Below are 26399 nucleotides of genomic sequence, written 5' to 3'. Positions count from 1 at the left end.
ACCAAAGGCACCCCATACCATCACGCCGCGTGATACGCCAGTATGGCGATGACGAATACACGCTTCCAATGCGCGTTCACCGCGATGTCGCCAAACACGGATGCGACCATCTTGATGCTGTAAACAGAACCTGGATTCATCCGAAAGAAATGGCCTTCTGCCATTCGTGCACCCAGGTTCGTCGTCGAGTACACCATCGCAGGCGCTCCTGTCTATGATTCAGCGTCAAGGGTAACCGCAGCCTTGGTCTTCGAGCTGATAGTTCGTGCTGCTGCAAACGTCGTCGAACTGATCGTGCAGATGGTTTTTGTCTTGCAAACGTCCACATCTGTTGATCAGGGATCGAGACGTGGCTGCACCATCCGTTACAGCCATCCGGATAAATGCCTGTCATCTCGACTGCTAGTGATACGAGGCCGTTGGGATCCAGCACGGCGTTCCGTATTACCCTCGTGAACCCACCGATTTCATATCCTGCTAACAGTCATTGGATCTCGACCAACGCGAACAGCAACGTCGCGATACGATAAAACGCAATCGCGATAGGCTATAATCGGACCTTTATCAAAGTCGGAAACGTGATGGTACGCATTTCTCCTCCTTGCACGAGGCATCACTACAACGTTTCACCAGGCAACGCCGGTCAAGTGCTGTTTGTGTATGAGAAACCGGTTGGAAACTTCCCTCATTTCAGCACGTTGTAGGTGTCGCCACCGGCGCCAACCTTGTGTGAATGCTCTTAAAAGCTAATCATTTGCATATCACAGCATCTTCTTCCTGTCTGTTAAATTTCACGTCTGTAGCTACTCACATTCGTGGTGTAGCAATTGTAACGGCCAGTAGTGCAGTTTTGAAAAAACTGTTTTTTTTTTATTTTTACGTCCCATCTCAAACGACCGAGGGAGGAGGGCACCACTGTCAAGTTTTAGCCCCGGTTCGGAAACGTCGCAGATTCTGGGCCGCCACAAGCCCATTGCTGGTCGGGCCCAGAGCGGTCGCAGACTTCGAGAGTGTAGCTACTGAGTAATGGGAAGACGATACTTAGCAACAATAGTGGACAAAAGTACTTGCCCAGGAAGCACATCAAGCCACCTGTAAACGAGATGTTTCTTTCCGTTTTAGAAATAAAGTGTTCTATTAACATCCAATGTTACGTAGAGAACATTTTGGATTCTTGCCGGCGGCCATTACAACTTCTCTCCTTCCTTGTTTGTGTCGACGCTGACTCTCGGAGGATGCTAAGTTCACCCAACCTGGATATGATGTGACGTCATTATGACGTATATACGCTTTAGTCGATTAACACACCTATCGACTTTTACGAACGTTCGAGATTCTAAACTGTCGTCAGCTAGTGGTTTGTTTTGACACGTGCGATTCTGAAAACAGCTCAGTGTGGCAGCGTATATGTATTTCGCCAAAATAAAAGAGCTGGATATTAATAGAAATATCCCTGACCGTGGCCTTGAAAACACCACGTAAAAAAGTGAAGTCTTCTTATGTCCCGACCGGATTAGATTGTGTGATTGTTGTACTGAATGCTTACGCCGAAAATAATATTTATTTATTATCAACATTTTAGTATGGTTTATTACAATTGGTCTTGTCAGTACATATTAGATTGTAGCAGCATACTCTTGCTGACTTTTTTTCTTAATTTATATAGCTGAAAGAGAAATCGTGCAAGTTTGTTAGCTAAGTAATTTATATGTCCATCCCAAGATAGTCTTTTATCAACCATAATTCCAAGTAATTTTACACTCGGATCGCAGAGACAGGTACCTTAGTGTCCAGTAATGACTGGTGTGTAGAATGATTGAATTTCGAACTTAAAAAGAAAAATATGAGGCATTGTTGAAGAAAAATCGTCGACCGGAGATGAAATACGAGGGGAAGTGGATTTCTCATAGTAATCTTAGCCAAAGGTTAGTGTCTAGTACTGGTTGACGTATGAAATGATTGAATGCAGTGTCAAAGCATTCCATGGCGGTATGATAGTGTCAAAGCATTCCATGGTGGTAAGCTTCTCTCTCATTAGTCTCTCGAATGCTGAACACATAATTAGAGACGAGCAAACGAAAAACAACGCACAGGACACAAACACAGTACAATACACGATTTAAACGCAAGGAACACAAAACACATTTAAACGAATGGCGCAGGGCACAGCGCTACCCTGTCACAACCTCTCGAAAGTTCACAAAAGTCGAATAGTCGATATACGGTTTCTATCGTTTTCGATGTAGCGTGTATACGTCTTAATGACGTCACATCGTATCCAGGTCCGGTGAACTTAGCACCCTCCCTGACTCTCACGTTAGCCGACACAACGTGCTATTCCACGCTATGGCGTCAGTAACTCGGCAGGCCAACTTTCGAATGCACGGTTCGTGTGCTGACGGCTTTATCCATCGTTACGCAGTATGCTTTTGCATCACACACAGCTCACCCAGAAAAATTATCCTGTGTTTAAGTCAGGAATTTTCATCACTCTTGCTTGTAATTAGAATACTATATCAAATGAGAAAGAGAGCATTTTATGCTTTCCGTCTGGTCACCTGAGAAGCGCGCAGTAGTGCTGGAGTTTTGCCGAACATGATTTAATTCTCTTTAAAAATTAAATGACATTCGAAGCTATATTGATTGTTTCTTTGGTCGTCCCTTTTTATCTCTGTACTGCAACTGCTCACGGCATTGCGGGTTAGTTGGACCGCTGGCTGGGCAGTGCTGTCCCGGGCTTTTGTTGAAGTTTCGAGAACATACCTTCACCGAGGAGTCAAGCAGTATATTGCTCCCTCCTACGTATATCTCGCGAAGAGACCACGAGGATAAAATCAGAGAGATTAGAGCCCACACAGGGGCATACCGACAATCCTTCTTCCCACGAACAATACGAGACTGGAATAGAAGGGAGAACCGATATAGGTACTCAGGGTACCCTCCGCCACACACCGTCGGGTGGCTTGCGGAGTATGGATGTAGATGTAGATGTAGATGTAGAAGTTTAGTGGGCCGGTAAGCTGTCGTCCCGCATTATTATTATATCTATATGAGTGTAACACAGCAAAAAAGTGCCCTTATGAGCGTACTCGTCACAGCTTGGCTTCTGCTCCACGTGAAACGAAACCCACAATGAGATTCGAGCACACGCGGAAGAATACATGGCACAATGTTTACATCAGGTTTATTCCTATCATGAACGTGTTTCACGGTTATTTCTATGAGTGACATGCATAATGTTTTTAAAACGCTATGGCGCATCATGGAGATGGAACCAAAAGAGGTCGCTAGATCTGCAAAGATCAAAAGCGGGAACACATTTTCACGAACTTTTGCGTCAATTGCTCGTACAGTTCGAATCGCGCTAATGCACAACAATACCTCTACGATCACCATAACCAACATTTAAATGACACATAAGCATCAGCTCGCCAAAAATTATTGTAATGTAACAGACCCAGATTCACGACATCTATCATGCACCGCTTCGCGAAATAGTTATGAAGCGTAACAAAATTACCGAATGCGGATTTTACTTTCGCTTGACACACCTAGCTAGCATACGCGGTGAGACGCCCGCTAAACCCCCTTGGCAGAACAGGTAATTAGGATTGTGAAAAGGGCCATGTAAGATTAGAGTCAATTTCACCTTCTAATTGTAATTTATTGTAATTTAATAACAAATTTACAACCAAGCGGCACATAGCCGACCCTTTACCAAATGCAACTCTTTCACGGCTGAAGGGCTCCAAACAAGAAATCTTAAAAATCAACAAAATAAAAATGCAGTTAAAACAGCAAATAAAATAATTAAAAAAACATATATCACAGCTATGGGAAAAGCCTCAACGCAAAGTAGATAGAACAAACATATGCAAGATGCAATACAAATGGCTGAAGGCCCCAATTAAATTTCAAAATTTTAAAATATATTACCATAATCTTTTCAGGGGAAAGAAAACTGGCGTTCTACGGATCGGAGCGTGGAATGTCAGATCCCTCAATCGGGCAAGTACGTTAGAAAATTTAAAAAGGGAAATGGATAAAGTTAGATATAGTGGCAATTAGTGAAGTTCGGTGGCAGGAGGAACAAGACTTCTGGTCAGGTGAATAAATACAAAATCAAATAGGGGTAATGCAGGATTAGGTTTAATAATGAATAGCAAAATAGGAATGCGGGTAAGCTACTACAAACAGCATAGCGAACGCATTATTGTGGCCAAGATAGATACGAAGCCCACGCCTACCACAGTAGTACAAATTTATATGCCAACTAGCTCCGAAGATGACGAAGAGATTGATGAAATATATGATGAGATAAAAGAAATTATTTAGATAGTGAAGGGAGACGAAAATTTAATAGTCATGAGTGACTGGAACTCGATAGTAGGGAAAGGAAGAGAAGGAAACGTAGTAGGTGAATATGGAATAGGAGTAAGGAATGAAAGAGGAAGCCGCCTGGTAGAATTTTACACAGAGCATAACTTAATCATAACTAACACTTGGTTCAAGAATCATAAAAGAAGGTTGTATACATGGAAGAAGCCTGGAGATACTGGAAGGTCAAAGATTGATTATATAATGGTAAGACGGAGATTCAGAAACCAGGTTTCAAATTGTAAGACATTTCCAGGGGCAGATGTGGACTCTGACCACAATCTATTGATTGTGAACTGTAGATTAAAACTGAAGAAACTGCAAAAAGGTGGGAATTTGAGGAGACCTGGATAAACTGAAAGATCCAGAGGTTGAAGAGAGCTTCAGGGAGAGCATTAGGGAACGATTGACAAGCATGGGGGAAAGAAATACAGTAGAAGAAGAATGGGTAGCTTTAAGAGATGAAATAGTGAAGGTAGCAAACGATCAAGTAGGTAAAAAGACTAGGGCTGATAGTAATCCTTGAGTAACAGAAGAGATACTGAATGTAATTGATGAAAGGAGAAAATACAAAAATGCAGTAAATGAAGAAGGCAACAAGGAATACAAACGTCTCAAAAATGAGATTGATAGGAAGTGCAAAATGGCTAAGCAGGGATGGCTAGAGGACTAGGAGTAAGATAGATACTGCCTACATGAAAATTAAAGAGACCTATGGAGAAAAGAGAATCACTTGCATGAATATCAAGAGCTCAGATGGAAGCCGAGTTCTAAACATAGAAGGGAAAGCAGAAAGGTGGAAGGAGTATATAGAGGGTCTATACAAGGGCGATGTTCTTGGGGACAATATTATAGAAATGGAAGAGAATGTAGATGAAATGGGAGATACGATACTGCGTGAAGATTTTGACAGAGCACTGAAAGACCTAAGTCGAAACAAGGCCCCGGGAGTAGACAACATTCCATTAGAACTACTGACAGCCTTGGGAGAGCCAGGCCTAACAAAACTCTACCATCTAGTGAGCAAGATGTATGAGACAGGCGAAATACCCTCAGACTTCAAGAAGAATATAATAATCCCAATCCCAAAGAAAGCCGGTGTTGACAGATGTGAAAATTACCGAACTATCAGTTTAATAAGTCACAGCTGCAAAATACTAACATGAATTCTTTACAGACGAATGGAAAAACTAGTAGAAGCCGACCTCGGGGAAGATCAGTTTGGATTCCGTAGAAATGTTGGAACACGTGAGGCAATACTGACCCTACGACTTATCATAGAAAATAGATTAAGGAAAGGCAAACCTACGTTTCTAGCATTTGTAGACTTAGGGAAAGCTTTTGACAATGTTGACTGGGATACTCTCTTTCAAATTCTGAAGGTGGCAGGGGTAAAATACAGGGAGCGAAAGGCTATTTACAATTTGTACAGAAACCAGATGGCAGTTATAAGAGTCGAGAGGCATGAAAGGGAAGCAGGGGTTGGGAATGGAGTGAGACGGGGTTGTAGCCTCTCCCCGATGTTATTCAATCTGTATATTGAGCAAGCAGTAAAGGAAACAAAAGAAAAATTCGGAGTAGGAATTAAAATCCATGGAGAATAAATAAAAACTTTGAGGTTCGCTGATGACATTGTAATTCTGTCAGAGACAGGAAAGGACCTGCAAGAGCAACTGAACGGAAATGACAGTGTCTTGAAAGGAGGATATTAGACGAACATCAACAAAAGCAAAACGAGAATAATGAAATGTAGTCGAATTAAATCGAGTGATGCTGCGGGAATTAAATTACGAAATGAGACGCTTAAAGTAGTAAATGAGTTTTGCTATTTTGGGAGCAATTAACTGATGAAGGTCGAATTAGAGAGAATATAAAATGTAGACTGGCAATGGTAAGGAAAGCGTTTCTAAGGAAGAGTAATTTTTTAACAATGAGTATAGATTTAAGTGTCAGGAAGTCGTTTTAAAGTATTTGTAAGGAGTGTAGCCATGTATGGAAGTGAAACGTTGACGATAAATAGTTTAGATTGTTGTTGTTGTGGTCTTCAGTCCTGAGACTGGTTTGATGCAGCTCTCCATGCTACTCTATCCTGTGCAAGCTTCTTCATCTCCCAGTACCTACTGCAGCCTACATCCTTCTGAATCTGCTTAGTGTATTCATCTCTTGGTCTCCCTCTACGATTTTTACCCTCCACGCTGCCCTCTAGTACTAAATTGGTGATACCTTGATGCCTCAGAACATGTCCTACCAACCGATCCCTTCTTCTAGTCAAATTGTGCCACAAACTCCTCTTCTCCCCAATTCTATTCAATACCTCCTCATTAGTTATATAGTTTAGATAAGAAGAGAAAAAAGCTTTCGGAATGTGGCGCTACAGAAGAATGCTGAAGATTAGATGGGTAGATCACATAAGTAACCACCACTCAACTTTGACGTCCTGGGTCGGTGAACCACGAAGCTCGTAGCGATCGGACAGCTCCACACACGCTCCGACACTGCGCAGGGGTTGCCAGCGGCCCCTGCCGACTGCACCGCGCGGAGATAACTGCCCTGGTCCGCAGCAACCGACCTACTGCCCGCTGGTCCGTCCTCAACTGCTGCTCCGTCGCGACTGCACTGCTGGTGCGCCTCCCACTCACTTCCAGACACACGACGGCGGAAATACTGGCTCGGACCCAACCATGCAGAGGAAACACGCCCAATGGGAAAACGACATCCCTGCACCAGGAAAGGACCGACCCAAGCTTCACAAGATGGTAACTGAAGGGGGCCAGAAGCGCTCGGAGAACCAGTTACAAGTCACCCGATGAGACGACCGACCTCTCAGAGGCAGTACGCCGACAAAATTTAAAATAACTCGCCAATTAAATTCACACAAACTACACACACAACCTTGCACGAAGCCCCGAACGATACCCAACCGTAACTAAGCACGCACGAAGACAAATCGGGAGTCGATGAGCGCGCACACACACACACACACACACACACACACACACACACACACACAGCTGACTCGTGAACGATCGGCGAGCCAAAACGCGTCGTCCGGTAGTTACGACCGACCGCCGATCCAGCAAGACCGTGGGCCGGCTCAAGTGGTGCGTGGCGGCAATGGTCGGGCGAGGCATGTGGACGCAGACCTCACTGCTGCTCCAACCCGACTGCACTAGCGCCGCATTGCAACTCCCCGACTGGCAGGTCCGGACTGCGCTCCAGACGCGTTCCAACTGACTGGCAGCCCGAACTCCCGACCCGAACTCGCTTACGACAGGGAAGTAATAGCAGTCGAGCAAAGATACTACGAGAGGGGATATATCGATACGCGCTGCTAGCGCCGCTCACGGTGAGGCAAAGCAGCAGCTCAGTGACAGTAGAAATTTAAATTAACGTGGTGAGGTGGAAGTACGTTAAAAACAGGGCGTAAAATACATGACGACGGGAACACGAGCCACACACGGCTCACGCGGTTCTATCGATATTGTTTATCACCTTGACAGAAAATCCTAGGAAGTTCTGGTCTTACGTTAAATCAGTAAGTGGCTCGAAACAGCATATCCAGACACACTGGGATGGTGATGGCATTGAAACAGAGGATGACACGCATAAAGCTGAAATACTCACCACCTTTTTCCAAAGCTGTTTCACAGAGGAAGACCGCGCTGCAGTTCCTTCTCTAAATCCTCGCACAAACGAAGAAATGGCTGACGTCGAAATATGTGTCCAAGGAATAGAAAAGCAACTGGAATCACTCAACAGAGGAGAGTCCGCTGGACCTGACGGGATACCAGTTCGATTCTACACAGAGTACGCGAAAGAACTTGCCCCCCTTCTAACAGCCGTGTACCTTGGGTTCAAATGGCTCGGAGCACTATGGGACTTAACTGCTGAGGTCATCAGTCCCCTAGAACTTAGAACTACTTTAACCTAACTAACCTTAGGACATCACACACATCCATGCCCGAGTCAGGATTCGAACCTGCGACCGTAGCAGTCGCGCGGTTCCGGATTGAAGCGCCTAGAACCGCTCGGCCACATTGCCGGCTATAGAATTTTAGAACATGTTTTTTGCTCGCGTATCGTGTCATTTCTGGAAACCCAGAATCTGCTCTGTAGGAATCAACTCGGATTCCGGAAATAGCGATCGTGTGAGACCCAACTCGCTTTACTTGTTCATGAGACCCAGAAAATATTAGATACAGGCTCCCAGGTAGATGCCTTTTTCCTTGACTTCCGCAAGGCGTTCGATACAGTTTCGCACTGTCGCCTGATAAACAGTGTAAGAGCCTATGGAATATCAGACCAGCTATGTGGCTGGATTGAAGAGTTTTTAGCAATCAGAACACAGCATGTTCTTATCAATGGAGAGACGTCCACAGACGTTAAAGTAACCTCTGGCGTGCCACAGTGGAGTGTTATGAGACCATTGCATTTCACAATATATATAAATGACCTAGTAGATAGTGTCGGAAGTTCCGTGCGGCTTTTCGCGCATGATGCTGTAGTATACAGAGAAGTTGCAGCATTAGAAAATTGCAGCGAAATGCAGGAAGATCTGCAGCGGATAGGCTTGGTGCAGGGAGTGGCAACTGACCCTTAACATAGACAAATGTAATGTATTGCGAATACACAGAAAGAAGGATCCTTTAGTGTCTGATTATATGATAGCGGAACAAACACTGGTAGCAGTTACTTCTGTAAAATATCTGGGAGTATGCGTGCGGAACGATTTGAAGTGGAATGATCATATAAAATTAATTGTTGGTAAGGCGGGTACCAGGTTGAGATTCATTGGGAGAGTCCTTAGAAAATGTAGTCCATCAACAAAGGAGGTGGCTTACAAAACACTCGTTCGACCTATACTTGAGTATTGCTCATCAGTGTGGGATCCGTACCAGATCGGTTTGACGGAGGAGATAGAGAAGATCCAAAGAAGAGCCGCGCTTCGTCACAGGATTATTTGGTAACCGTGATAGCGTTACGGAGATGCAAGAGAGGCGTTCTGCATCGCGGTGTAGCTTGCTGTCCAGGTTTCGAGAGGGTGCGTTTCTGGATGAGGTATCGAATATATTGCTCTCCCCTGCTTAAGGGGTTCCGGAACGCCCTATACTTGCAATGTTAAAATAACGCTTATAAATTACATCTTCCCTCACAAAGTATTGGAGGTAGGAAGTTGAACTTTTTACAGATTATTTATTGGAATATGGGCTACAACTTAACACAGGGATTTTACAAAATTTTAGTTCAGTTATTAAAGATGATTTTTTTTTCAATTGTAATGAAAATTCACAACATTTTTTTGCAATTTTTTATTTATATGTTCAAAAATATACAGTTTTTTTGGAAAAAGGCTGCGTTAAATTATGCAGAAGGTACTGTGTAACATTTACTGAAAGTTTGAAACAAATATGTTTGGAAGATCCTTAGAAAACATGTAATTAGTATGAGAAAATAAAAGTTTTGGGAATCGAGCGACAAAGATTGGATTAACTTCTTAGTGCATTCCAGGTCCATAGGATGGATTATCTTTATCCTCTGCAAACTCCTCCTCCAGCTTCCTCTTGTTCCTCCTCCTGTTTACTCTTGCTTGTATTTCTAGACTCTTTACAGCCCTGTCTGCAGCCCGAAGGCGTTCCTTGTCTAAAGCAAGCATCGCTCGTTGTTGTGTTCGTAGATTTTGCTACCATTTTCTTCAGCTGCAGTTACTGCAACACTGTTCCAAAAGGTGGTCATGTATGAACACTTATCACATTTCAGTTGTATTTCACTAGCAAGTCCTACGTGCTTTATTATGGAGAGTTCCAGACCAACTTCACTACAATGAATACATCTTACACAGTTTGAAAAAATTCCTGTGAGAACCGACATATCAAATATTTCATTCACATCCGATTCGCCCATAAAACATTCATAGTTTTCATTCATTGAACCAAGCTTCTTCTGTGAAGTATTTTCTTTCCCACTTTGACTGCTATGGGCAGGTGTACTTGAGAGGTTAGGTTCACTCACTTGGTTATCATCTTTATTGTTTACAGTAATAACACATACCTTTGGCTTTCCAACATTTCTCCTATTCTTAAAAGCCTTCACAGGATTTCTAATAACTTTACTTTTACTCATTATTATACTTCAGCAAAACAGAGACTCAAGAAACAGAATTAATTACGAATATTTTCGAGATAACGACAGAGTAAATAAACATGAAACAATCGACAATCACACCAGCGATATATATTGAACCATCACAGGTTAGCCACAACACATACTTTATCTCACATCACTAAAATGTACCTGATGAACACGGACGTTAATAATAACACCATTTGACAGCAGTTTAACAGCACCACAGTGGGTCACGCCCATGTAGAACACATTTCAAAAAAAATTTAAAAATAGTTGTAGTTTTCGGAATTGAATAAATTATATATCTATTAAAAGGTAATAGTCTGCAGATTCAGAAAACGCAAAAAAGTAAAAATTGAACTTTTCATGATTTTGAGCCTTTCCGGAGCCCCTTAACGCTCCCGAGGAGATCACGAATATAAAATCAGAGAGATTCGAGCGCGCACGGAGGCTTTCCGGCAGTCGTTCTTCCCGCGAACCATACGCAACTGGAACAGTGGCGGGAGGTAATGACAGTGGCACGTAAAGTGCCCTCCGCCGCACACCGTTGGGTGGCTTGCGGAGTATGAGTGTAGATGTAGATGTAGAACAAAATACCGAAAGACCTAAGGAAATGAACTTCAAATATTTTCCTCGGTATTGTATAAATAAGCGTCCCATAGAGCAAAACAATGGTGCTGCTGTCGGTCGCTGAAATAGACAACTGATACCACGTTTAGCTACTGCTTTTATCACTGCTTCTTGAATCCGTTGGAAAAGTTTGTTCTATGACTCGCAGTGGCCGTAGTATTAACGGGGGAATACTATTCTATCGCTTGCGCCTTGTCCTGCGGTTACCCAAAGTCGGCCATGGTTAACCGGATTTGGCATGGTAATTTGAAGGGTTGGCCGGATGCCCTTCCTGCCGCCAGGGGGAATACAAATTACGTTTTTCTTTTACTGATCAGTACATTTGCCAGGAACTGATATGTGAGCTTATTTTATTTTGAGCCGTTTTGCGTAGTGTGTAGCACCACAGCTTAATATAACACTCTTTTTTTTTTGTTATCCACTGTGATTGCAGCGCACCAACCGGCCATGAAGTTACATTGCTGAGTTCGGCGAGATCTTGTGAAAGCGAAAGCGGATCGTAATTGTTTATATTGGTCTGTAGAACGCTTTTTTGAAACGGGAGTCTCTGTAGCGCAATAAATTGCAGTAACAACAGGAAGAAGACACTACATTTGCCTTTTTTTCAGGTTTTCTAACAACCCTAAGAGGTGTAACCGCGACATTACTGAACAGTTTGTTTACGGTTTTGCCGGCCGGAGTGGCCGAGCCTTTCTAGGCGCTACAGTCTGGAACCGCGCGACCGCTACGGTCGCAGGTTCGAATCCTGCCTCTGGCATGGATGTGTGGGATATCCTCAGGTTAGTTAGGTTTAAGTAGGCTCAAATGGCTCTAAGCACTATGGGATTTAACTTCTAAGGTCATCAGTCCCCTAGAACTTAGAACTACTTAAACCTAACTAACCTAAGGACATAGCACACATCCATGTCCGAGGCAGGATTCGAGCCTGCGATCGTAGCGGTCGCGCGGTTCCAGACTGTAGCGCCTAGAACCGCTCGGCCACCCCGACCGGCGGTTTAAGTAGTTCTAAGTTCTAGGCGACTGATGAGCTCAGAAGTTGTCCCATAGTGCTCAGAGCCATTTGAACCATTTACGATTTCCTCGTAACCTACGGATATTTCTTGGAGAATAAGAACAAAAAATTGCTGGTAAACAGCAGAAGACCTGAACTTTTATACAAAGTCAGAAGACCTGAACTTTTATACAAAGGCGACACAAATACGTGAAGTTTTCTTCACTACATTTCGGTTAGTGCATATGGAACACAGGAAACGTGTATGGAATGCAATACCTACATTATTTAACGTAGCAAATAAACTACGACAACTGTAGCTGAAGGAAAAACCAGATTTGCGTGACAATAAAAGAATCTACATCTACATACATACTCCACAATCCACCATACGGTGCGTGGCGGAGGGTACCTCGTACCACACCTAGCATCTTCTCTCCCTGTTCCACTCACAAACAGGATGAGGCAAAAATGACTGCCTATATGCCTCTGTACGAGCCCTAATCTCTCTTTTCTTATCTTTGTGGTCTTTCCGCGAAATATAAGTTGGCGGCAGTAAAATTGTACTACAGTCAGCCTCAAATGCTGGTTCTCTAAATTTCCTCAGTAGCGATTCACAAAAAGAACGCCTCCTTTCCTCCAGACTCCCACCCGAGTTCCTGAAGCATTTCCGTAACACTCGCGTGATGATCAAACCTACCAGTAACAAATCTAGCAGCCCGCCTCTGAATTGCTTCTATGTCCTCCCTCAATCCGACCTGATAGGGATCCCAGACGCTCGAGCAGTACTCAAGAATAGGTGGTATTAGTGTTTTAGTCCTTTACAGATGAACCACATCTTCCCAAAATTCTACCAATGAACCGAAGATGACTATCCGCCTTCCCCACAACTGCCATTACATGCTTGTCCCACTTCACATCGCTCTGCAATGTTACGCGCAAATGTTTAATCAACGTGACTGTGTCAAGCGCTACGCTACTAATGGAGTATTCAAACATTACGGGATTCTTTTTCCTATTCATCTGCATTAATTTACATGTATCTATATTTAGAGTTAGCTGCCATTCTTTACACCAATCACAAATCCTGTCCAGGTCATCTTGTACCCTCCTACAGTCACTCAACGACGACACCTTCCCGTACACCACAGCATCATCAGCAAACAGCCGCACATTGCTATCCACCCTATCCAAAAGATCATTTATGTAGATAGAAAACAATAGCGGACCTACCACACTTCCCTGGGGCACTCCATATGATACCCTCACCTCCGATGAACACTCACCATCGAGGGCAACGTACTGGGTTCTATTACTTAAGAAGTCTTCGAGCCACTGACATAGTTGGGAACCAATCCCATATGCTCGTACCTTAGGAGTCTGCAATGGGGCACCGAGTCAAACGCTTTCCGGAAGTCAAGGAATATGGCATCCGTCTGATACCCTTCATCCGTGGTTCGCAAGATATCATGTGAAAAAAGGGCGAGTTGCATTTCGCAGGAGCGGTGCTTTCTAAAGCCGTGCTGATGCATGGACAACAACTTCTCTGTCTCAAGGAAATTCATTATTTCGAACTGAGAATATGTTCGAGAATCCTGCAACAAATCGATGTTAAGGATATTGGTCTGTAATTTTGAGGATCCGTCCTTCTACCATTCTTATATACAGCCGTCACCTGCGCTTTTTTCCAGTCGCTCGGGACTTTACGTTGGGCATGAGATTCGCGATAAATGCAAGAATAAAAGCAGCAAAACTGTTTCCCAGTAGAGAAGAAACCAATTCCACAATTTTCGCCGTATCTGAGCCACAAACGTCAAGAATCTTCAGTACATTCGCTTTTGAAACAAAAGTAATTCCATTTACAAAAATATTTGCCCGCCTGGTTAGACGTGCCGGTCCCCGCACGAATCCGCCCGGCGGATTAGCTTCGAGGTCCGGTGTGCCGGCCAGCCTGTGGATGGTTTTAAGGCGGTTTTCCATCTGCCTGGGCGACTGCGGGCTGCTTTCCCTTATTCCACTTCAGTTACACTACGTCGGCGATTGCTGCACAAACACTTGCTCCACGTACTAGTATACAATAATTACTCTACCACGCAAAAATTGGGGTTTCACCCGTCTGGTGTGAGACGTTCCCGGGGAGGGGGGGGCGGGAGGGAGGGGGGAGGGGGACCCACTGGGGGCCGAACCGCACAATAACCCTGGGTTCGGTGTGGGGCGGCGGTGGGGTGGGTGGATTGATGTGGCCTGCTGTCGGGTTGTGAACCACTGAGGGCGACGGCGGGACGAAGCCTCTTCGTCGTTTCTAGGTCCCCAGTTCAACAGTTCGATACAATACCATACAACACAAAAATATTTATGTATTAGAAAGCCGACTGACGTACACTACTGGCCATTAAAATTCCTACACCACGAAGATGATGCGCTACAGACGCGAAATTTAACCGACAGGAAGAAGATGCTGTGATATGCAAATGATTAGCTTTTCAGAGCATTCACACAAGGTTGGTGCCAGTGGCGACACCTACAACGTGCTGACATGAGCAAAGTTTCCAACCGATTTCTCATACACAAACAGCAGTTGACCGGCGTTGCCTGTGAAACGTTGTAGTGATGCCTCGTGCAAGGAGGAGAAATGCGTACCATCACGTTTCCGACTTTGATAAAGGTCGGATTGTAGCCTATCGCGATTGCGGTTTATCGTATCGCGAGATTGCTGCTCGCGTTGGTCGAGATCTAATGACTGTTAGCAGAATATAGAATCGGTGGGTTCAGGAGGGTAATACGGAACGCCGTGCTGGATCCCAACAGTCTCGTATCACTAGCAGTCGAGATGACAGGCATCTTATCCGCATGGCTGTAACGGATCGTCAGCCACGTCTCGATCCCTGACTCAACAGATGGGGACGTTCGCAAGACAAAAACCATCTGCACGAACAGTTCGACGACGTTTGCAGCAGCATAGACTATCAACTCAGTGACCGTGGCTGCTGTTACCCTTGACGCTGCATTACAGACAGAAGCGCCTGCGATGATGTACTCGACGACGAACCTGGGTGCACGAATGACAAAATTTCATTCTTTCGGATGAATCCAGGTTCTGTTTACAGCATCACGATGGTCGCATCCGTGTCTGGCGACACCGCGGTGAACGCACATTGGAAGCGTGTATTCGTCAACGCCATACTGGCGTATCACCTGGCGTGATGGTATGGGGTGCCATTGATTACACGTCTCGGTCACCACTTGTTTGCATTGACGGCACTTTGGACGTTACATTTCAGATGTGTTACGACCCGTGGCTCTACCTTTTATTCGATCCCTGCGAAACCCTACATTTCAGCAGGATAATGCACGACCGCATGTTGCAGGTCCCGTACGGGCCTTTCTGGATACAGAAAATGTAAGACTGCTGCCGTGGCCAGCACATTCTCCAGATTTCTCACCAACTGAAAACGTCTGGTCAATGGTGGCCGAGCAACTGGCTTGTCACAATACGCCAGTCACGACTCTTGATGAACTGTGGTATTGTGTTGAAGCTGCATGGACAGCTGTACCTGTACACGCCATCCAAGCTCTGTTTGACTCAATGCCTAGGCGTATCAAGGCCATTATTATGGCCAGAGGTGGTTGTTCTGGGTGCTGATTTCTCAGGATTTATGCACCGAAATTGAGTGAAAATGTAATCACAAGTCAGTTCTAGTATAATATATTTGTCCAATGAATATCCGTTTATCATCTGTATTTCTTCTTGGTGTAGCAATTTTAATGGCCAGTAGTGTATTTCATTCCTCAGCGACCTGTATTTCTGTATTCCTGAATTTCCGTGATAATTTTTGTACTTCCTTCTTCCGTCGATCATCTAAAGTATACCTTCTGCTACCCATGATTTCTTCGCAGTTACGTTCTTTGTACCTATGTTTATTTTTCCAACGTCTGTGATTGCCCTTTTTAGAGATGTCCATTCCTCTTCGCCTGTACTGCCTACTGAGCTATTCCTTATTGCTGCATCTATAGCCTTAGATAACTTCAAGCGTGACTCGTCATCATCCCATAGTACTCCTGTTTCACACTTCTTTACGTACTCATCCTTCCTGAGTAATCTCTTTAACTTCAGACTACTCTTCACCAGGCAACGGCCTTGCCGCAGTGGATACACCGGTTCCCGTGAGATCACCGAAGTTAAGCGCTGTCGGGCGCGGTCGGCACTTGGATGGGTGACCATCCAGGCCGCCATGCGCTGTTGCCATTTTTCGGGGTGCACTCAGCCTCGTGATGCCAATAGGAGCTACTCGACCGAATAGTAGCGACTTCGGTCAAGAATACCATCATAATCACCGGGGGAGTGGTGTGCTGACCCCAGGCCCATGCTATCCGCATCCTCCACTGAGGATGACACGGCGGTCGGATGGTCCCGGTAGGCCACTTGTGGCCTGAAGACGGAGTGCTACTCTTCATCATTACTACATTGTGATCTGCTCCTGGGTACGCCTTACAGCCCACTATCTGGTTTCGGAATCTCTGCCTGACCGTGACGTAATCTGAAACCATCTCGTACCACCCGCCTATTTCGAAGTATACCTTCTTGTGATTCTTGAACAGAATATTCGCTATTACTAGCTGAAATTTATTGCAGAACTTAATTAGTCTTCGTCCTCTCTCATTCCTTGTCCCAAACCCTTCTTCTGCTCCTTCCCCTACAACTGCATTCCAGTCCCCGATGACTATTAGATATTCATCTCCCTTCACGTACTGTATTACCCTTCCAATATCCTCACACACTTTCTCTATCTCCTTCATCTTCAGCTCGCATCGTCGGCATGTAGGGGAACTCGGGGCAGAGCGGGATAGCGGGGCGCAATGGGGAATTGCTCTTTTCTAGACTACACAGTGCTGCAACCTGTTGTATGGGCATGTAACTATTTTTCCGAATGGGAGGGAAGTTAGGGCAGCCAATTTTATTTAGTTTGAAGTGTGAGACCTAATTGAATTGTTGTCCGTCACGTTACCGCTTGCGCTGTTCTTACGTTTGGTGAATTTCAACGCCAGGTAAGCTGTTAATTGTTAACTGTATACCCTAAAATGACACATTCCCTTAAAGTGCATGGCATTTGTTATACTTTAGTTATTTAATGCGTTTAAATACGTCAATTATCACACTCCATAAAAGTTGTTAACCTCAAAAGTGCTCTTGGGGCGGAACGGGATGGGGCAGAATGGTATAGTGTCCCGTTCTGCTCCGTCATATTTTGCTGCAAGTAGAAAGCAAACTGCATTCTTTTTTCTTTCCACATTGCTGTTCCCTATGGTGCGACCGTACACGAAAAAGACTGATAGCAATGGGACGTAAAAGCGATGGAAATGGCAGTTTCAGCCATTTCAAATTCCCAAATGGGATTTTTAAAAGCATCTAAGCAGTTCCGCGTACCGAAATTAACATTTGAAAGATATGTGCCTAAAGCTACGAATAATCCTGACTACATAATTGACAAATCAGATGGGAAATTTAAAAAAGTGTTCACTACAGAACAAGAACATGAGCTGGTAACATATCTCAAGTCAATGGAAAGCAGACTTTTTGGTCTAACAATGAAAGATCTCAGATCACTAGCCTATCAACTAGCCAAAAGAAATGGCTTACCACACAGATTTGACGAACACACTTGTCTAACTGGACAAGACTGGGTTAAAGGATTTATTATGAGGCATCCTACACTGTCTATTCGCAAGCCAGAAAACACCTCTGGTGCTCGAGCAATGGGATTCAACAAAGTAGCAGTTTCATAGTTTAACTCTCCCAACCAGCTATGTTCGCCGAACAACTCAGCTTTCCAGATATCACTCGAGGCTGTCATTCCAATCCCACTAATCTGTCAAAATACTCGGCGGACCACAACACGAAAAGGAAAAACCGTCGTATTAACAGATTCTCCATATAAGAAGGAACTGCAGAAAGCTGTCGCAAGTAAAGTAGGCCTACAGAAAAGAGGAGGTTACACAAATATGAACAATGTCAGGACAGAGACGTCAGGTGCAATGCAACTTAAGGGAAAAATATCAAACTGTACACCCAGAAAGAAAACCAGAGGACATCAAAGACCCTGAGAAAAATAAAAGGAAGAAGATGATGGAGAAGAGAGAATCAGAATCAGAGAGAGAGAGAGAGAGAGAGAGAGAGAGAGGGTGCTGAGAGAGAGAGAGAGAGGATGAGAGACAGAGGATGCTAAGTGTCTCTGCTGTGGGGACTTCTACTCCGTTTCTAATGAGGGCTGGGTCGCATGACAGAGGTGTTTCAAGCGGGCACAGAATTCAGTGAAGATGAAGAGGAAATACTGATTTGTGACTAATCGTCGAAAGGACTAGTAGTTAGTGGTTTGGTGGCTATTAAGCATTGTACATTTTTCAGAATGACATTAAAATATTCTCTTATTTTGAAGAATGACTTTTCAATTGTTTAAATTACACATTCCTTAGTCTGAATTGCCTTTTATACAACATTTTGTCATAGTTTAACACGATATTCGTAATTCAAATTCAACGTTTATTCATTACTTTAAGAAAAAATAACCTTATCCCATTCTGCCCCGCGGATGGGGCGGAAGGTTACACTGCAAGGTGTTTTTTTATAACTTTAAGAAGTGTTTCCTTGTGTTCCCTTATTTTATACATATTGTTAAACATTAAGTATCCCGTTCCGCCCCGAGTTCCCGTATACCTGAAATCGGTCGGTGTTGGCTTGCTGTCGATTCTGATACGATCAACCCTTATCACTGAACTGAAGTTGTATAGAGCGCGTCGCCTTCGTGGCTACATCTCGTCGCTGATCACCCGAGAGCCTCACGTCATACACCCCTGGCACTCCATTGGTTCCGTCTCAGCGGCGCCATGCACTCAGCACTTTTCTCCGTGGGTAGCTGAGCGGTATTCACATGGACAGCTCGTGTCGTGGCGGTAGTGCGTAGCCAGGCCAAGCACCGAGGACTTTTACGTTAGCTGAAGCAGAAGGGCAGATAGCAAAAATTAAAAAAAAAAACTGTTTTTCCTAGAGTGACCAGACGCAATTGTTTAAAAAGGAGGACAAAGGAAGAAAAAAGAGGACACATCAAACGGGTGAACTTCTAACAACCCTACCACAACAAAGGTTAAAAATTAATTATGATTGTAGTGTTGCTCACGCTGCTAAATATTGCATTTTAGGGCAACAACAAAGTTACATTATGTAGCAGGTGTCATTAGAGGATAGTTAATAAAGTCATTTCTTGTAATAATGGATAAACTAGGCACTCATCTTTTCGTGTTTCCCACGCTGGCCTCGTTGTGAACTCATGGCTCAATCGTCGAAAATCTAGGTAGTGATGGTTCCAAGATCGGATGCAAAGAGGCTTAGGTGTTATTCTGCGATATTCAAAAGTTTTATAGATGTGTCTCATAAACCATTCTTGAAGATTAAACTTTTGCAAGTTACGACAATGGTGATGTAAAAAAGTAATCAGCACTCCGAATTTAAGTTACACTTCTTTTTCATTACTTTTGTTGCAACATCACTTCACAATATAAAACATACTTGAAAATTGTATTGGAACAAATAAGCCCTCGATCACAAATATTAAGTCAAAATTGACCTGGTTTCGACGCTACAATGAGCGTCGTCTTCACAATTAGACTAACTGTTCTAAAACATATGAGGTATATAGTTCATTAATAAAATTAAAGTTTGTACTGACTGGAAAAGATGCAGTACTTACAAGTCATATACTAAAAAAAGATCTGAGTCGGAAAGGCGACGTCATGAACAGTTGAAAATACCTTCCTCACTGTTAAAGTTGACATTTCATAAACTGACTACAATTTGCGTCTTTTCAACATGACGATCAAGACTTGACTCTCTAATAACCGCGTACGCGCCCAAAAATCAGAGTTACAAGTACGTCAATGATCATAGTGACAAAAGAAAGAATACACATAAGAATAATATCATCGCAATATAAACATATCGATGTATCAAAGTACCTCTACATTAATGAAATCAAATCTGAATGTTGTCACCGAAATATGTTAATTATTTTACAGAAACACAGTAGAATATTGGTGGTATCGACAGGTTGAGGTGAGGTGCCGTAATGGTTACGTAATTCAAGTACCATTACAAACTGCAGATGAGGATGTGGCCGAGCGATTCTAGGCACTTCAGTCTGGAACCGCGCGACCGTTACGGTCGCAGGTTCGAATCCTGCCTCGGGCATGGATGTGTGTGACGTCCTTAGGTTAGTTAGGTTCTATGTTCTAGGGGACTGATGACCTCAGATATTAAGTCCCATAGTGCTCTGAGCCTTTTGAGCTATTCGCAAAAAAAAAAGAAAAAAAAAAAAGTTCAAATCGCTCTGAGCACTATGGGACTTAACATCTGAGGTCATCAGTCCTCTAGAACTTAAAACTACTTAAACCTAACTAACCTAAGGACATCACACACATCCATGCCCGAGGTAGGATTCGAACCTGGGATCGTAGCGGTCGCGCGGTTCCAGACTGTAGCGCCTAGAACCGCTCGGCCACTGAGGTCGGCGAGCTATTTGCAGATGAGGATACCACCCGTCAGCTTTGGACAAGTCACGTGACTGCCGGGAATTGCCGGTAAAACTAGTAGTTGATTGTTACTGATGGTCAGGTGGTTAACTGAGCAATATAAAAAAATTAAAAGCATTGTGGTGACAGTGTGGCGTCAATTGTTTTGTTATGTCAACAACGCGGAATTGTTTACAAAGCGAAAAACGTAAGACCGTTCACCTCCCTTCATTCGACGCACAGCCATCAACATCTACAGTTCAACCAGCAGGTAATGGTTTGTAAACTGTGTTGTGTTGGCAGAAGAGCCAACACCGTATTACTAGAGGAGGCCGAAATGCACGCGTTTTAGCTCACGCAGGCTGGCGTGAAGAGGGAAGAACTATACTGATGTGGGGTCTGGAACACGATAAGGAATTAGAATTCAGAAAGCGGACGTAATCAGTTTGGTACTTAACTTTAATCCATTAATGGTACATGATTCGCAATATTATCTGTTCAGAATACATTCTTGAAGATAGTACTTATAGTTACTGAATATGGCGCCTTGCTAGGTCGTAGCAAAAGGCGTAGCTGAAGGCTATGTTAAACTGTCGTCTCTGCAAATGAGAGCCTATGTAGTCAGTGTACCGTCTGAACCATCTCTAGCAAGGTCGGCTGTACAACTGGGGCGAGTGCTAGGGAGTCTCTCTAGACTAGACCTGCCGTGTGGCGGCGCTCGGTCTGCAATCACTGATAGTGGCGACACGCGGGTCCGACGTATACTAACGGCCCGCGGCCGATTTAATGGCTACCACCTAGCAAGTGTGGTGTCTGACGGTGACACCACAAACTGCACTTTTAACCTTCCGAATACAAATAAATTGAATGACTATGAAACAATGAAATAAAACCATGACAGTTAATCTGTCTAGGTATTTCTTACCTTTATTGGCCACTGAGACGTACGTTCTATCTCCACATATCTTACATTCCGCTTCAAATTCATTTCTCCCTTTCTTAAAGCCGGATAATTGCAGGAAAGAACACCAGAAAATGTACACTTTCGTTAGGCGTAGCCAAATATTTTACGTAACTCACTCGGTTAAAAATTACACTTACAAATCACACGTCCACTACAGGAAGCCAAGCCAATACAAAGCTAAGATACTAAACGAAAATTTTTAATAATCGATATTTGCATTCGCTTATAGGTCGATCAACGATAACATCGACGATCCTGGTGCCACCTACTAACACCGCCTTTGTGAGTGTTTATCACGAAAGCTGTGCCAGTAGTTAAAGTATTTAAGAAAAGAGCAGTAGAACGGCACGAATTGTAAATTTAACAGTATTACGCTCAACTTTGCGAAAAAGCCGGACACTGTAAAAATCCACCCGGGCCCCGGACAAAGAGCTAAAAGGACATGTCCGGATTAATCCGGACGTCTGGTCACCCTAGTTTTTCCTCTACCATAACTCCTTCTGGACTTGCGGCCTAGTACATAACGTTTATATTGATTTGTAACAGTTTTTTCAATAGGGAATGTGTGTAATAAAATCGACAATAACTAAAAAAACGCCACATTTGCCATTATTTAGTTTCCTAGGACCCTGGGAAACAGGCAACCGTACATTTCAGAACAGTTCATTTACGATTTTCTTGTAATGTACACTCATATGCTGAATAACGTCGTTTTCCTTTGATAACAAAAAATTGCTAGTAAATACCAGGACGCCCAACATGACATTTTATATCTACCTACCCCCTCCCCTCCCCCACAAAGAAGAGTTTTGTCCGCCACACTTACAGCCAACAGCTAAATCAGTTAACGAGGAACGTAGGAAACCTATATGCATTGTAAGACATTGTTGAACGTACCAAATAATCCCCAACTGTAACTTAACGGCAAAACCACAAGGGCATGATAATAAATCGTCCAAAGCAATAAAACAGGTTCCCAGGACAGATGAAACCAGTTCCACAAACTGTTCTTTGTCTGAGCCAAAAACGCCAAGAATCAAATGGTTCAAATGGCTCTGAGCACTATGGGACTTAACTTCTGAGGTCATCAGTCCCCTAGAACTTAGAACTACTTAAACCTAACCTAAGGACATCACACACATCCATGCCAGAGGCAAGATTCGAACCTACGACCGTAGCGGTCGGGCGGTTCCAGACTGTAGCGCCTAGAACGGCTCGGTCACCCCGGCCGGCCGGCAAGAATCTTCAACAGATTCGCTTGTGAAGCAAAAATAATAACATTTACAAAAATATTCGTGTGTTAGAAAGTCAAGTGAAGTGTAAGAATGGGCGAATCATTAGACTCCATAACATTTTTTTTAAGTGTCGCGGAAGTGCCTGTGATAATAACAACTAATACCAACAGAAATGTATGCATATGATGTATGAAATATTTGTTAATATCGTCTTGCGGAATGAGCTGCAAATATACATATATTCAAAAGTATTTCTTCATCAATAAGACGTAGCTCATGTCACTGAATCAGTTTGATTCGGCTCTTTTTAAATGTATTTCACGACAATTCACGTCTCTTAGTAATTTACTAATGCATAGAACGCAAAAATATAACAACGATTTCCTTAATTAAGTAGAAAATAATTTAAAAAACGTTATCCTTAAGACACATGTGGCTGTCTGCTTTCTCACCGCTGGGAGCGCTAGTGCCGCTCAGCTATCAAACTCTAACAACTTCAACAGCAGAGAGTTGTGACTGCATTAGACTGAGGTGTGTAATTTTTAAATCGCCGCGTGAACCTATGACAATCGTGTATTCCTTGGAGTCGGTGTTTTCTATTCCATTGTTGGGCTACTGGCGCCGGAGCGGGGGTATATTTTTGCTACTACCGGACGTAAATATTCGTGACCATTTATGATAGTTTTGCCAGGAGATGTTATCTGGGCCCCTCGGGTTCATTCAAGCCGAAGTATAAAATGAGAATATCTGATGAATGTTCCGGCTAGTATGGTCATAGTCGACGATTGCATATTCCTATGGCTTCTCTATACAGGGTGATTCATGAAGGCATGCAAATATTTTAATATGTTATTCTAGTGCTAAAACTAAAGAAAAACATATAAACGTAGGTTCGCAAATGTTTATTTGCGGAGTTACGGCTAATAAAACATTTTGCCTGGAATTTACCAGCTTCGCTAATATGAAGCCATCGCAGAACTGTACGAGATTAAAGAAAAACACAATTTTCATTTATTTTGTTGTTATTGATGTGGTGAATCTAATAAGACACATCCCAAACGTGTATCTGCAGTAGTCTTCCGGAACATCCAGAGGTGTTTAGTTTTACTTGTGGAATAACATATTAAAATATGTGCATATCTTCGTGAATGACTCTGTTTAGCCGTAGACATTCGTCATTGTAGTAAAAACTTTGATTTCATAAAACTGTAGCCATGATTTCCAGATTGAGGAGCATGTTCAACTACAGCTGTTTTTTCTGCTTTCCGTTTTCAGAAAACGCTTTTTCCCCCAGATGTAAATACCCGGTTCTCTTTGTATTACGAATTTGCATGTTGGAGTGGGTCCCCCATGCAGAATGAATGATCGTAGGACAACGAAGCCTTATAGACATATATGTAGAGGCATACAAAAGGAACACAGCGAATAAACTATTGAAAGAAATCAATATGTAAATACCCGGTTCTCTTTGTATTCCGAATTTGCATATTGGAGTGGGTCCACCATGTAAAATGAAACATCGTTAGGACAATGAAGCCTTATAGACATATATGTGGAAGCATGCAAAAGAAACACAGCGAATGAGCAATTGAAAGAAATCGAGATGTAAATACCCGGTTCTATTTGTATCCCCAATTTGCATGTTGGAATGTGTCCACCATGTAAATCGTATGATCGGAGGTCAATGAAACTTTATTGGCATAAATGTAGAAGCATGCACAAGAAACACAGCAACTATTGAAAGAAATTTGATTTTGAACAAGATACATATTATTTAAAGTGTACTCAGCGTGAAACTGCCTGCGAGAAAGTAGCACTATCGATGACACTCTCTCTCTATTCCTTGAACTAACAAGTAAGAGAGCTTTGGTTCGATGTTAATTATTGTGAAAATATATAGTCTAGCTTCTGATCTTAATGAGTATGGACGCATGTGTCACGGCTTAGGAGAGGAGGCATTGCTGCGAGATCGCCATCTTCAATTGAAAGGCGTTTTCTGATTTTGTGCGAGAATAATGAGCCAATAAACCAATTTATCGGCAGCATAAACAAGGTGTGTATTGCGTAAATTATTCTCCATCTTATGGTTTCACATTTTCAAATATTTGTGCATGCCTAGGGGACATTTCTTTGGACTGTGGAAGCTCGAATCTGCAAACGCTATACAGTCATTAATTTAAAGACTTTTAAACAAATCCTCTTCGACGGACAGGCTTCCACAGAAAGGAGAATTAGACCGTAGTTAACGTAGGCTAAGACTCCTACAGAGTCAGCACGCAGTTCGACGACCGACAGAGACATCGAGTACAGATTACAGTCAGTGTGTAGCAGCTGATCTCTAGTCTACTATGCACAATCCCCTGAACAAAACATCGTCTAGTGAGATGTTTGGCCATTTATTCGTTTCAAAGACGTAACCTCTTTCCTTAGAGAGACTGCATATTAAAGAACTAATTCCTTGACTCAGTGATAATAATAACACGAGGGTCACTCAATAATTAAAGAGACAAATTGGCCTGGGGAAAATACTGTTAGTAGTGCAAATTTATACTTTTATAGCTTTATGTTGGCATCACTGGGATGAGCCCTGATCAGCTGATGTATCAACATTGTTTCGCTTATAACCTCTGAAATACATTTCAAGGTGGCGAGTCCGTTTGAAACGTCCACATTAGTTGAAAAACGTTCTGCTAGTCGTTTTTTACTTCCTGAAGGCGAGAAAACAGTGAGTATACAGGGTGTAAATTTTAAGTTGACAAACGAGGATAACTCGAAAAATAAGCTTCACACGAAAAAATGTGTAGGATCCAAAGTTGATTATTTTCGAGGGGGGCATCTGCTGGTGCTAAAATTATCCCGCAACCCCAGCCCCCTGGGGGTGGGGCGGGAGGCAACTTTAAAATTTCAAATGGGAACCCCCATTTTTTATTGCAGAATCAGATTCTACATAAAAAAAATTACGTACATTTTGTCTTAAACATTTCTTGGTAGTTGGCGCTGTAATTCAAGAAAATCTATCCTCTCATATTTGCATGGAAACTGGTTATAGATAAATAAAAACTACTTATTTACTTCGTAAATTTTGATTCGCTAAAACTAAAACTCCCAGGGGGCTAGGGTGGGCGGCTAATTTTAGCACCAGCAGATGCCCCCTCGAAAAAAATGGTTAAAATGGCTCTAAGCACCATGGGACTTAACATCTGAGTCCCCTAGACTCAGAACTACTGAAACCCAACTAACCTAAGGACATCACACACATACATGCCCGAGGCAGTATTTGAACCTGCGGCCATAGCAGCCGCGTGGTTCCGGACTCAAGCGTCTAGAACCGCTCGGTCACAGCGGCCGGAGCCCCTCGAAAATAATCAGCATTGGATTCTACACATTTTTTCGTCTGAAGCTTATTTTTCGAGTTATTCTGGTTTGTCAAAATTTACACCCTGTATAATGTAGAATGTGGCGAGGGTTGAATGAATCGTGCAAATTTTTACAATTTTACCAGTTCAAAAATGGTCGCTTC

The 26399-nt window shown here is 43.2% G+C and overlaps 1 pseudogene; it reads left to right on the top strand.

Moving 5' to 3' along the window:
- Positions 1-16249: 16249 nt before the first annotated feature.
- LOC124719334 lies at positions 16250-16367 on the top strand (annotated as a pseudogene).
- The last annotated feature ends 10032 nt before the right edge of the window (positions 16368-26399 follow it).

The sequence above is a fragment of the Schistocerca piceifrons genome, chromosome 10, assembly GCF_021461385.2.
Source record: "Schistocerca piceifrons isolate TAMUIC-IGC-003096 chromosome 10, iqSchPice1.1, whole genome shotgun sequence".
NCBI lineage: Eukaryota > Metazoa > Arthropoda > Insecta > Orthoptera > Acrididae > Schistocerca > Schistocerca piceifrons.
The sequence above is the reverse complement of the archived record's forward strand: the minus strand, read 5'-3'. Positions and strand labels throughout refer to the sequence as shown.